This window comes from Petaurus breviceps, unplaced genomic scaffold (genome assembly GCF_028583685.1).
Source record: "Petaurus breviceps papuanus isolate PSGF00001 unplaced genomic scaffold, PetGlider_PUasm1.0 90701, whole genome shotgun sequence".
Taxonomy (NCBI): Eukaryota; Metazoa; Chordata; class Mammalia; order Diprotodontia; family Petauridae; genus Petaurus; species Petaurus breviceps.
Genome location: NW_027187316.1, coordinates 4790127 through 4804975, shown reverse-complemented (window position 1 = coordinate 4804975; position 14849 = coordinate 4790127).

The window sequence follows — 14849 nt, the reverse complement described above, 5'->3', positions numbered from 1 at the left end:
AGAAGAAGAAGAAGAAGAAGAAGAAGAAGAAGAAGAAGAAGAAGAAGAAGAAGAAGAAGAAGAAGAAAAGAGAAAGGGGAAAAGAGGTTGGAGGAAGGAGATGACGAGGAGGAATGGAGGAGGCAGAAGAGGAAAAGAGTTCACATTTATATGATGCTTTTCTTACCAGGTGAGACAGGTAGTAGTACATGTTGATTATATAAGAAACTGAGGCTCAGAGAATTTAACTGACTTGCCCAAGATCACAGAGTTACTAAGTGATCGAGCTAAAACTGGGACTCCAAGTCTAGAGCTCTTTTCTCTATTCCATGATGACTTCTAATAAATCCCCCTTCAGTAAAACCAAAAGAAATACATAAAGAGGGGAGAAAACAACCTCACAAAAGGAAACTTGTCACTGGGACTATCAATCAGTAAAGGGTAGAATTCCCTTGAAAACTTTCCAACCTTGTCTTTGTCTTCCATTGATGACTTCTATCTCCATTGAAGTGAAGACAGATCTTTTTGTGACTTGTAGTTCAAATATAGACCCAGAATTTTCTAGTTCTAACTTCAATACTGAACCCATGCATCTCTCAGAATGAGCTGATTAACTTCTGGCTTCCAGGGGTTTATGGCTCAAATGGGGAGATTAGAAGTTTGGGTCCTTGCACAAAGTAGGTATGTGACAAATGTTGATGGAGGTGAAGAGAACGATATTTGGAGTCATGGTTTGAATACCTGAAAAAGTTACTGAATGTTTTCAAGTCATTAAAAAGTAATGAGGGCAGCTAGGTGGTACAGTAGATGTGGAGCACCAGCTTTGGAGTCAGTAAGAGATGAGTTCAAATTTGATCTCAAACACTTACTAGCTTTGTGACCCTGCATAAGTCACTTAAGCCCATTACCTCCCAAAAAAAGTGATGAGAAGCAGGGAGATGTAATAGATAGAAGGCTAGGCTTGGGGTCAGGAAGACCTGGGTTCAAGTCCTATCTCCGCCACATACCAACTGTATTACCCCAAACAGGTCATAACTTCTCAGTGCCCCAAGCAGCTTAAAAAGACTAGAAATTATAAATGAATCACCAGGAAATGGTGTTAATTTCCATGCCAAGAATTTCCTGTGTCAATGAATTCACATTTTTGGACTAAAAAGAAGGAGAGGAAAAAAGAAGACAAAGAATTCAGAAAAAAAAAAAGTAAGATTTGTATGAAGTAATACAGAGTAAGGAGGGCAGTGGATAGATAAGAACAATATAAAATGACTACAATAATGTCCACAATACTAAAAGGCTATTGAATTTGGATGAATTGTAATCAATATTCTTAGTCTGAGAGAAATGATCATGAGATACACCTCCTTTCTTTTAATGGAGAGGTGGGGGAGGATAGGTCTCAAGTGTGGCAAACCTGTCATATAGTTCATATGTCAAGTGGCTCTATTTTTGTCATAAGACAGGTTTCAATGAGAAAGATAGTGAGGTTCAAGGGAAAATAACTAGTTCCAAAACAAAAGCCACAATCTTTTTTTTTTTTTTAAGATGTGATTGAGTCCATTAGCTTCTACTCTTGACAAAGACAGCTGGCCACAGAAAATGGATTCAGTTCAGTTGACAGTTGTCACTGCAAATTATCTGCAATCTAATCTTCAAAAACAAATAAGAATTGCGATGGGGGGGCAGGAGTAGGTTACTATGGTCAGGAGCAGGAGAAGGGAACAAAAGAGCTTGCTGTCTAAAGGGCATTTCCTTAAAAGCCTTTATCCTGAATTCCCTTTTCCACTCTCCTATGGGAAGATAAGAGATTGGACTCTGGCCATCCCTTGCTTTGCATAGAGCATGAGAGTCTGGAACAATGGCTTATTAAGGACTGCTTCACCAAAGCCAAAATGAGTGTCTCCTGGGAATACCTTTTTCTGAGAGTACTGAGCCATCTCACATGATTAATAGAAACAACCACTGGTCTCCAAGCATGTATGATAGGTGATGAAGGGAGAAATGTTCAGAAGCCTTCATTTGGTTAAGTCCTCCCAAAACATCATTTAATTGAATTGCAGGGTATTTTTCAAGCCTTGAGTTTTCACATGAATTGTATACAATTTCTCTGTCTGTCTGTCTCTCTCTCAAAACCAGGTTGATGGGGTTGGAGAAGAAGCAAAAGATAAAAAGAAGGGAATTCTGGGAATTATTATAGAACCCCACACTAAGAATGGTTTTCAGACAAAGGAAAAGTGTTGAATGAAGGCACATAGCAGATTTTAGTATACAGTTGTTGAATTGCTTTTGGTCTTTTGCTTTTAGATCAAGGCTATTTTATAATGCACATAAATGAAAAATATTACTTCTTCTGATCAAAAGTTTCCAGTGGCTACTAACAACCTAACAAGTAAAATCAAAACTTATTTGTGTGATATTCAAACCTCTCAATGGGTTTTACCTCATGTCTGTGTTCTACTTGTATATGCACCTAACAACCTGGACTTGATGTTCTCAGTAGATCCCATACCTCTCTAGAGCTAGTGATTTTCATTTACTCCTCACTCTCATACCTCCCCCATGTCCAATGTGTTGTCAAGTTCTGTTGATTCTGCCATCATAACATTTCTAGTATATGGCCCCTTGTCTCCTCCACCACTACTAGCCATCATCACCTCATGCCTAGAATACTGCAATGACCTGTTGTTGGGTCTACCTGATTCAAGTCTCTTCTGACTACAATCCTTTCTCTACTCTGATCTTCTTAAAGTTCAGGTCTGACCAAGTCACTTGATAAACTCCAGTAGTCCCTGTTACCTTCAGGATCAAATATAAAAGTCTTTGTTAATCTGGCACCCATATACCTTTCCAATCTTCTTACAACTTACTTCCACCCCGTCCCTACTCCCCCAAACACCTCCCATGTTGATCCAGTGACACTTAAAAAGTGACTTCATCTGGTAAAACTTAGCATTTTTTCTGACTGTTCCCCAGGATTTCCCCTGGATTTCTCTCCCTCCTCATCTCCGACTCTTGGTTTCCCAGGCTTCCTTCAAGTCTTAGATAAAATGCTATCTTTTCAAAAAGACTTTTCCCAATCCTGATTAATATATCTTCCCTTTATTGATTATCTCAAATTTATTCTGTATAATCATTTGTTTATACATAGTTGTTGACATAATACATCCCCTATTAAACTGTGAGTTCCTTAAGACCAGGGATAGTTTGGGTTTTTTTTTTTTTTTTGCCTTTTTTTCTTGGACAGTCAGCACTTTGCACAGTACCCAGAACATAATAGGTGCTTAATAAATGCTTGACTGACCGACTAACTCTTTAATATGCATGCAATGTAATAGAAACAGAATGTGGGATGAGATAAAACCTTTAGAAACCATCTAGTCTATCTTGTTCATTTTACAATTGAGGAAACTTAGGTTCAGAGAGGTGACCCACTTTACTGAAAGTCAGAGGTAATAAATAGTAGAGCCAGTATTTTAACCTATTTCCTCTAATCCCAATTTCAGTGGTCTTTTCATTGGACTATCATGCCTTTCTCTCTTTACCTCTTAAATTCCTATCTCTCTTTAAAAGCCCAACTCAAATCCTATCTTCTTCTCCAATGCTCTGTCAAGAAGGACCACTTTCTTTACTAAAATCATTTTGTTTTCAACCTCTCTAATACACATATGCATTATTCTGTATTATCTTAATAATAAACTGGTAGGTCAATCTACATATATTATCACATTTAAGTCTCATAACAACCCTGTAAAGTTGATATTCTTGGTATTATTTTCCAGGTGAAAAAAATTTCTAATTAATTAATTTGCTTTTAGTTTACAACGTTCAGTTCCACAATCCTTTGAGTTCCAAATTTTCTTCCCCTCCCTTACCTCCCTCCTCTCCCCCCATGTCGGCATGCAATCTGATATAGGTTCTATAAATACCTTCACATTAAACATTAGTCAAGTAGTAAAGAAGAATTATAACCAATGGAATGAATGAGAAAGAAGGAATAAAACAACAAAAAAGAGAGGGTAACTAGTTTGCTTCAATCTGCATTCAGACTGTAGTTCTTTCTCTGGATGTGGATAGCCCTTTCCATTATGAGTCTTTTGGAGTTGTTTTATAATCTTGTATTGCTGAGAGGAGCCTAGTCTATCCAGTTAGTTGTCACAGATACGATGCATCTGTAATTGTGTACAGTGTTCTCCCAGTTTTGTTCCCCTCACTCAGTATCAATTTATGTAAGTTCCTCCAGGTTTTTCTGAAGTCTGTCTGCTCCTCATTTCTTATAGCACAATAATATTCCATTACATTCATATACCACAACTTGTTTAGCCATTCCCCAATTGATGGGCATCCCCTTAATTTCCAATTCTTTGCAACCACAAAAAGAGCCACTATAAATATTTTTGTACATATGGGTCCTTTTCCCTAGATGAAGAAATTGAATTCCAGAGGACGTAAGTGATTTGCCTATGGACACCAAGCTAGAAGAATCAGAGGTGAAATTTGAAGCTAGGTCTCTCCTAATTCCAACTATAGCACTCAGCTGTAGACTGGCTCTTAATTGTGTCTTATCCCACTTGTGTCACAATAATAACACAATAATAAACAATACTTGACATTTATTAGTGGTTTAAGGTTTGCAAAGTACTTTACACATATTGTCACATCTGATTATTATAACAACCATGTGAAGTAGGTAGGTGCTATTATATTTTCATCTCACAGATGAGAAAATTTGGTCGTAATAAGTTAAGTGACTTGTCCATGATCTCACAGCTCTGAAGTATCTTAGACAGGATTTAAACTCGGTTTTGATAAACTTACTTAGCTGCCTTAAGTTTTATGAGGTCACAAACAATGTCTTATTTAAATTTTGTATCCCCCTCACCCCCAATGTAATTGCCTTAAGTAGTGTCCTGCATAGAGGAGATATAATGAATGTTTAATGAACTGACTAGAATCTGGAAAGTTTCCAGTTTTCTGCAGGGTAGCATAGTAGATAGCGTGCTGATTCTGGAATCAGGAAGAACTAGGTTTCAATGCCACCTCTCATAGGTATTAGCTGTGTGAACCTAGGCAAGTCACTTAATTTCTCTTATTTTCAAGCTGCCATATAAAACTGTATATTATGGAGATTGCCATTTGCTGTGGAGAAAAGACCTCCTCTTACAGTTGAACACATGATATATAGTATCACATATTGCTTTGCTGAATTTTTGAGGACCCTCGCATTGGCTTTTGCCCAGATTTTCAAAACTAAATGTCAATTTGCAGGTGGAGTGTTTTCACTGAGTTTTATTCATAACATACCTTAGTTATGTTAAAATATAAATATAAGCAAATATGGATAAACATCTATAACAAACTTGAACTCTTATGTTCTTATTAACATCCTTGCCTCTCAGTTAATTGGTGCAACAGATAAGAATACTGTAGTCGTATTTAGGAAGACCTGAGTTCAAATTCTGCTTTAGACATTTAATAGCTGTGTGACCTTGGACATTTAACTTTTCTCGGATTCAGTTTCCTCCTCAATGAAATGGAGATAATAACAGTATCTCACAACACTGTCATTGAGGATCAAATAAGGTAGTATATATATATATATATATATATATATATATATATATATATACGCATATATAAAATAAGATGACATTTATACTTATACATACATGCAAACTTTCAAGTACTATTATATACATGCTTTCTGTTGTTCAGTTGTTTTGGTTGTGTCTGACTCTCTGTAACCCCCTTTAGGGTTTTCTTGGAAGAGATACTGGAGTGGTTTTCCACTTCCTTCTCCACCTAATTTTACAGATAGGGAAACTGAGACAAAGTTAGATGACTTGCCCAGGGTCACACAGCTACAATCTGAGGCCAGATTTGAACTTAGAAAGATGAATCTTCCTGACTTCAGACCTAGCACAGTATCCACTGCACCACCTAGTTGCCCAAATACATTCTAGCTAGTCGTATTGCTATTTTAAATTAGGTCCTTTCTTAGGATAAACAAAACATTTAGGCCGTGTCTATGATGCACATTTGGTTGAATGATTTTCCCACTTGGTCAAATCAGTCAAAAGAGACAAATTGCTTTCCTCATGGGTATCGATGATTTCACTTTGACATTTTGTCAAAACATCTGGCCAGTTCCTTCTTTTAAAAAATCAGTCCAATAATTTGTGGGCATAATTTAGTCAAAACATCTGGGCAGATGAAGAAATTGCTTCCTCTTCTGTTGATTTTTCCCTCCCATTAGTGTGTTAATACAGACTCAGTGAGAGGTCTTGACCACATTTCTGTTGTATCTACATTCTCAACAAAGGAACAATTTTAAAATCCTTCAGCCCTTTACTTTCAGCTCAGCTGGGCAGTCTCTCCACACTGCCATTTGAGTCTTTGCGAATTGGGCCTATGTTCATCCTCGTGACCAAAAGTTACCCTCAAAACAGTTCAGGGGAGGGCTCTGCTACAGGGTGTGTGGATGCAGCTGCAAACGCTCAAGAAATGTCCTATTTGCTACCAGTGGTTGTTTGACTAAATTGGATTTTCTAACTGAAAATTTTAAGAAGGGAAAATAAAGAAGTTCAAGCTGAACTTAAGGAAATGAGAAGCTGAAAAGAATGTTACTTGATTTGGGACCAAAGTAAGCTCTACATTCTGGGATAATGAGGCCAGTAATTGCTAAGAGTCAATCACACAGGTGCAAAACCAATCTGCTGCTCTTTAAGCTTTGGAAATGAAAGAACTGATAATAGATGCACTGGTTTTTCAACAGCGCTATTGGTTTTCAGAAAATTAAAAAAAAAAAAACAAGAGAGAGAAAGAAAACATTCTCTTCCAACCCCCACCACTTCCAGAACGCTGAAGGAAATATAGTAGAGCCTCTGAGGGATCCTGAGGATTTCTTGGAAAAACAATATTTCGTTTCAGGCAGTATCAGTTCATTTTGCCCCAACTCAATAATAGATAGCACTTTAAAATTTGCAAAACATGCTTACAAATCGTATCTAATTTGTTCTTCATTTCAACCCTAAGAGGTAGATGCTATTATACTCGTTTTACTGAGGCTGAGAGAGGTCAAGTGACTTGCCCAGGGTTACAAAGCTAGTGAGTGACTAAGGCAGAATTCAAACAGGATCTGCTTATGGTACAACCTAATTGCCTAATTCAATTAAATAAATATTTCCCAAGTACTTACTAGAAGACAGAACTGTCCTAAGTACTAAGATTACAAAGACAAAATTAAAACAGTTCTTGCCCTCAAGGACCTTACATTGTATTGGGAAAATGCAATGTACAAATAAGTAAACCTAGAACAATTTCAAGAAAGAAAACGTTTGGGGCAGCTAAGTGGTGCAGTGAATAGAGCACTGGCCCTGGAGTCAGGAGAATCTGAGTTCAAATCCGTCCTCACACACTTAACACTTACTAGCCGCCTGACCTTGAAAAGTCACAACCCCAATTGCCCTGCTTTCCCCCTCTAAAAAGCAAAAGACAGAAAGACAACGTTAGCAGTTGGAGAACGGGGAGAAATCCAGTAAGGTACCATGTAGGAAATGGTACCTGATTTGCACTTTGAAGGAAAATAAGTGTTCTTCAATTTCTCCTCATCATTCCTTGCACAGAGCTGGGTATATAGCAGGCAATCAATACACACTTGATTGATTCAGCAAACCAATGCACTGAGTGGAAAGTACCATGGTAAGCTTTGAGGCAACACAGACCCTACCATCACAGAATATAAAGGAGAATAACACAAATAACTATAATTCAAACTGATCAGGGTATAAAATAGACACAATCAAAATGCTATGAGTATTTTGGGAAGGGAATGACCATTTTAAAGTCAATTAATAAGGGAAAGCTTCAAGAAGGCAGTGGCAGTATACCGTTCAGGCCCTAAAGGATATGTAGGAATCCTGAAGATAGGTAGATACAGTGCAGAAAAGGCTAAAAAAAAATCACCTGACAATACTGAAACCACTCCTGGGATAAGAAGGGAAGTAAAGGACAGTGGATAGACTTCTGGGTTTAGAATCAGAAAGATTCCTCTTTGTGAGTTCAAATCTAGCCTCAGTCACTTGAACTATGTGACCCTAGGCAAGTTACTTAACCCTGTTTGCCTCAGTTCCTCATCTGTAAAACAAGCTAGAGAAGGAAATGGCAAACCACTCTAGCATCTTTGCCAGGAAAACCCCAAAAAGGTCATGAAGAGTCAGACATGATGAAATGGCTGACCAAAAGCAACAACTAGAATATTAATAAAGTGGCTAAAATGTCCACACCTTTTGATCCAGAGATTCTGCTGCTTGGTGTAGATACCACAAAAAAAAAAGTAATTGATAAGAAGAAAGTTCACGTATACACCAAAATATTTATAGCAGCCTTTTTTTTGTTATAATGAAGAACTGGAAACAAAGTAGATGTTTCATGATTAGAGAAAGGCTAAACAAAGTGTGGTACATGAATGTAATGGAATCTTACTGTGCTGTAAGAAACAATGAATATTATGAATGTAGAAAAACATGAAAAGAATGGATGCAAAGTAAAACAAATAGAGCTAAGAAAACAATATACACAAAGACTACCATATAATGGAAAGAACACAACAAAATGATCTAAAATGAATGTCAAAAAATTACAAAGAACAAGCTTGATCCCAAGAGATATGAAAAAATCTTCCCTACCTTTTTTTCAAAGCTGAGAGGTTCATAGATAAAAGTATTAATTTGTTTTGCTAATTTTTTTGTCTTCTTCCTCTCTTCAAAAAATTTTTTTTTTTGCTATATAATATAACCAGGACTTCTGGAGACAGAGTAGAGAAAGCACTCAGCTAAGCTTTCCCAACATTCCCCTCCAAATAACTTTAAAACAATGCCTCAAATCAAATTCTGGAGTGACAGAGCCAACAAAAGGTCAGAACAAGATATTCTTCCAGCTCAAGACAAGTTAGGAAGTAAAAAAGAGAGATCAGTGACAAGGGAGTAGAGTCTGGCTTGAAGTCCAAGTAGATGAAAGACCAGCAGTGGGACCAGGTGGTAGGTACAGAAGCATTAGCATCTTCAGAAGCTCTCAAGTCAGAGATGGTAAGGGGCTGTGGCAATTGGTCAGAAAGAGATTATAGAGGACCCTGTGCTAGCACAGAATACAGGGCTAGATACTTTTGCCTCTATCCACTACTGGGTCATAGTTCAAGGGCAGAGAGGAACACTTATGATCAAGAGGAAGTGAGAGCCCTGAGGAGCAGTATTGCTTTTGGTCATAAGAAATAAGAGACTCTGAGGAATAGTATCAGCTGCAATCCCAAGAAACCAGGGGCCCTGGGAAAGGACCAGAGTACAAAACAGGAAAACAGTGACCACACCTCTCCATAGATCACACCATCTTGGAAACACCAAAAAACTTCCAAATCACCAGAACTAGCTCTGAAAACAGTAGTGGAAAAAAGCCTGAAACTTGGGGAAGTGTCTCTCCCACAAAAATCAAGAAATAAGGTAGAAAATGAGCAAACAACAACAAAAAGAACATGATCATAAAAGGGAGGATCAAGACATAAACTCAGAAGACCAAGAAGTCAAAACACCTACAAGTAAAGACTCAAAGAAAAATGTGAATTTTATACAAGCCCAACAAGAATTCCTAGAAGAGTTAAAAAATTATTTTCAAAATCAAATAAGAATAGTAAAGGAAAAATTAGGCAAAGTAATGAGAGAGATGCAAGAATAATATGAAAAGGCAATTAACATTAATTAATTAGTAAAAGAGACATAAAAATACTGAAGAAAATAGAATGGAAGGAAATGCACAGTTAGAAATCAAAATTGTGAATGTGAAAGGGGTGAACTCACACATAAAAAAAGGAGGTAGATAGAAGAATGGATTGGAAATCAGAATCCAACAATATGTTGTTTAGAAGAAACACACTTTAAACAGAGGGACACATACAGAGTTAATATAAGGGGCTGGAAGAGAACCTATTATAATTTACCTGAAGTTAAAAAGGCAGGGGTAGCACTCATGATCTCAAACAAAGAAAACACACACACACACACACACACACACACAACAGACCAAATTAAAAGGGATAAGCATAGAAACCATATCTTACTAAAAGGCATCGTAGACAATGAAGGAATATCAATACTAAACATATATGCACCAAATGGCATAGTATCCAGATTCTTAAAGGAAAAGTTAAATGAATTATGGGAGGAAATAAACAGTAAAATTATCCTAGTAGGGGACCTCAACTTTCTTCTCTCAAAGCTAGATAAATCTTATCATAAATAAATAAGAAAGAAGCTAAAGAAATTAATAGAATCTTAGGAAAGTTAGATTGAGTTAGACTTTTGGAGAAAACTAAATGGGAACAGAATACAGTATCGCTTTCTCTCAACCACGTATGGAACCTTCACAAAAATTGACCATGTATGAGGGCATAAAATCCTCACAACCAAATGCAGAGAAGAAGAAATATGAAATGTACCCTTTTCAGACCAGAATGTCATAAAATTACATTTAATAAAGAACCACAAAAACATAGGTTAAAAATGAATTACAACTAGTTATATAACATAGTCCTCTGGGAAGGGGAAAGAAATTCAGGCAATGTAAAAAATAAAATATTCAATAAAATTTATTGAACGTATGATCATATACATGACTAACAATGAAATTAACATCTATCTTCCCTGCTAGAAAGAAGTCTGTCATGTGAAGGACAGAAGAAGACTAAATTCATCAAAATGAATTCAAGTTTTTGGAAGAAGTCTGGTCCTATCCCTAGGGGGCCACTTATCCAATGATCTACATGAGATGCCTCAAGCTCTGATTTTTTTTAAAAAAAAGTGTATCTTTAAAATTTCTTCTCCAGACACCTGCCTGGCACTGCTGCCCCCAAGTTTAAGGGTTGAGAAGGGCAGGGTGGCAAGAATCTGGGCTCAGAAACTTGGGCAAATGAGTCACTAGACGATAGAATTTATGGGAGGGAAATTAAGAGATAGTAAAGGTTTTACCCAAAGGGTTGGATAGGACCCTCAAAGATGCAAAAGCACAGAAATAGGGGGCATCTATACCAGTGTTTGGTGCCAGTTTATACCAGATGTAACCTAAATGTAGCTAGAAATGATTAGAGCACAAGGTATCATTCAGCCCCTGAAGGAATGATATTGATGTATCAAAGAGAAACAGGATCTCCGAAGAGTACACATTCTCTTGCTGACAAAGTATTCTTCATATTAGACCTGCGCCCTTCTGTCAGAAATTGTTTTTTCTGTATTTCTTATTCATTTATATGTGACCATGTTACCCTGTTTCATTTTTCTCTTTTTATTCACAGATCCTAGCACAGCAGGTGCTAAATAAATGGCTCTTGAATGGAATTCAATTGGCATGAAGAGTTAATAAAGTCACTAATTAGCAGCCAGATAACAAAATCCTTATAGAAATAGTATTGGCTGTGACATCTCCAAATCTACCAATATAAGCTTGAGGCAGTGTGGTGAAGTTGAAAAGTCATTGGACCTGATGTTAAAAGCAACGCAGGTTCAAATCCTGCCTCTAAAGCCTGCTAGTATGGTGTTGGGCAAGGCATTTTTCCTCTCTCTGGACCTGTTTTCCCATCTGTAAAAAGGGGTTAATAATGCCTATCTCACAGGGTTATTGTGAAGAAAGTACTTTGTAGATCTTAAAAAGTGATGTTACTAAAATAAATTTTATGATTCCCAAGAGCCAACCTCAGTTTACCAATACAAAAGGTAAGCAAGTATATATCTGCATTTCTTTTCCATCGGTAAGAAAAGCAGCATGGTGTTTGGCAAGGGCCCTGAAAAAGGAGTCTGAGGGCCTGGGTTTTAGTCCTACTTAGTTCTTCTGGTCATTTGCTGTATGACATTGGGTAGGTCATCTGAGGTACCAAAATTTGTTTCTTCACTTGCGAATACACAGGACTTTATATCTACTCCATGACAATCTCAACAATCACCCTCCAATTTGCATTACAAAAATATTTAGTATTTATTTATGCTTGTTCATGTCACTTCCTACCCACCCCTTCAGTAGAATGGAAGAACCTTGAGAGGAGGGACGACTTTAGTTTTGTCTTGTATCCCTAGCACCTAGCACAGTGCCGGGAAAAGAGTAGATGCTTGTGGAATTGAATGCAAGGGATGTAGAAAGAAGACCTGTGGCTCTTAACTACCTAAAAATTCTATGTTTCTAACCTACTTTGTTTTTTGACAGTTGATATCATGGGCAGGCAAGTGAGCACATGCCTGATAACGTGTTGGCAGAAACCCTGGCAGACCTTGCTGTCTGTCTGTTTCACTTCTTGGAAATGAGTGTCCTCTGAGTGCTATGGCACACTGGGTTTTATACTAGGGCTATTTTTAGCTATTGCTAGCTGTGCCCGTCAGAACCAATCACCTCCTAGGAACTTTACTCTGGGCCAGGCAACTCATTCTGTAATCTCAGTGAGAAGGGGCCTGCAATCAAGATTTTATGAGTTTAGTCTCTAATACCTAGCTACACCCTTTATGAAGTGCAGGAATGCAAGGGCAAGTGGGCCATGCCATTTACATTGTTGTCATTGTTGTTTAGTGATTTCAGTTGTGTTCTACTCTCCGTGATCCCAGTTGAGGTTTTCTTGGCACAGATACTGGAGTGATTTGTCATTTCCTTCTTCAGCTCATTTTACAGATGAAGAAACTGAGGCAAACAGGGGTGACTTGCCCAGGGTCCCACAGCTAGTAAGTTTCTGAAGCCAGATTTTAACTGATGAGTTTTCATGACTCCAGACCCAGCACTCTATGGGGCAGCTAGGTGGCGCAGTGAACAGAACACCGACCCGGGAGTCAGAAGGACCTGAGTTCAAATTCAGCCTCAAACACTTAACACTTACTAGCTGTGTGACCTTGGGCAAGTCATTTAACCCCAATTGCCCTGCCTTCTCCCCTTCAAAAAAAAAAAAGCAGACTCAGCACTTCAACACTTAGCTGCCTTGTTGCTACATACATAGGAATCAGCAAAGAACAGACTACAATTTACTTAGAGTCAATTAATTCATAAGTTCTGATTCAATGTCATTTGCTAAAATGACTTTTTAATTGGGTTTTAGGCAGAAGTTTTGATTCTTATGGTAGCATGAAACAATGATAATTCACCAAAACTCACTTTACTTTCTTAAAAAAAACAGCCTAGCACAGTGTGAAAAGCATTGGATTTGGATGCAGAAACCTGGACTCCAAACATAATTGTTACTTATTGCCTCTATGACCTTGGGCAGATCAGGTCATTTCCCCACTCTGTACCTGAGTTTTCTGCAATGTAAGATGACGGAGCTGGTTTAGATTTAATCCAATCAATGTTCATTTAGCCCTGCAATTTGCCTTCACTCTTCCAGGCACTGGAAATACAAAGAACCAAAATGTAACAGTGACTGCCCTCAAGGAGTTTTCAAGGAGAAAACCAAAATGTACACAAGCAAATAAGTACAAACTATATAACAAGCAGTATGAAAGTAATTTTAAGATGTTGAGAGTGCTAATCATTGGAGAGAGACAGAGAGGACGGGATTCTAGGAAAGGCCTCCCACTGGAAGGGACACCTGACCTTTACATTGAAGGAAGCTAGGGGTTCCAAGAGGCAGAAAGCTAAAGAGCCAATATGCCCTAGTCATGAAGGACTAGGATGTGCAAAAGAACAGTTCCTATCCTAAAAGAATTTGCATTCAAGAAAGAATAAGAACAAAAGCTAGTAAAATACAGAGTAACACAAATTCATTTTAAGAGGCAGGAAGTAGTGATAATTATGGAAATCAGGAAAGGCCTTATGCAGCACCTCCAAGGTCACTTAGTCCAATTAACCTGAATAAGAATCCTCTTAATAGATATGACATGTCACTTGCCCTCAAGGAGTTTACAGTATAGTATGAGTGATAAGAATAAACCAACTAGAGAGTTTAAGATCTATACATAAAACACTATGACATAAATTAGATTGTAGTAAGTGCTGGGATAAGAGGCAGCATGATATAGTGAGTAGATAGCTGCCCTTGTTCCAGCCCTGTTTCTGACTCCAAAACTTTCAAATCATACTATTTCATTCTGGAACTTCCATTAACATCTGGGGCTTCCTCACTATGGAACATCCAACTGTCCCTGTGGCCTTCTCAACATGGAACACCTCTCTCTAGGGCCCATTCTCCCATTGGTAAGTTCATCATGGATTCTCCAGTTTGACTCTTCCATTTTAATAAAGGATTTACAGAAAGACATGGACCAAAATTGCCCAGAATGAGAAGTTATGAATAGGTTGCTATCTGCATCAGTGGAGGGAGTATTCAAAAGTTCATAGAGTTATTACTACTTTCATTATGCATTTATTTTGTTTTGAAGCATACGCTAACCTCATAGAACTCGTAGGATTTTAGCTTCATAGTGTCTTCAAGCTATAATAGACTTCAGAGATAATCTAATACAATCTTTAACTTTATAAAAAGCTTAGAGAAATTATATGACTTGAAGTTAGGACACCTAGCTGCTTATTTGCAGCACCATGACAGAAGGGAGTTGAACTAGATTTCTCCTAGCTCCCTTGCAACTCAAACATTCTATTTATTGTGTCCTAACATTCTTTGTTTGAAGGTACCTTCCTATTTGGTCATTCTATGTCTACTGTTATAACATTCTATGTTCAAAGGTCCCTCCTAAGGGGAAGGGGATAAGAGAAGGATGGGGGTGATGAAAATAAAAAAGAAGGCAGGTAAAAGAAAGTAGTGGTCAGAAGCAAAACAGACTTTGGAGAAGGAACAGGATAAAGAAAGAGAGAGAAAGAGAGAGAGAGAGAGAGAGAGAGAGAGAGAGAGAGAGAGAGAGAGA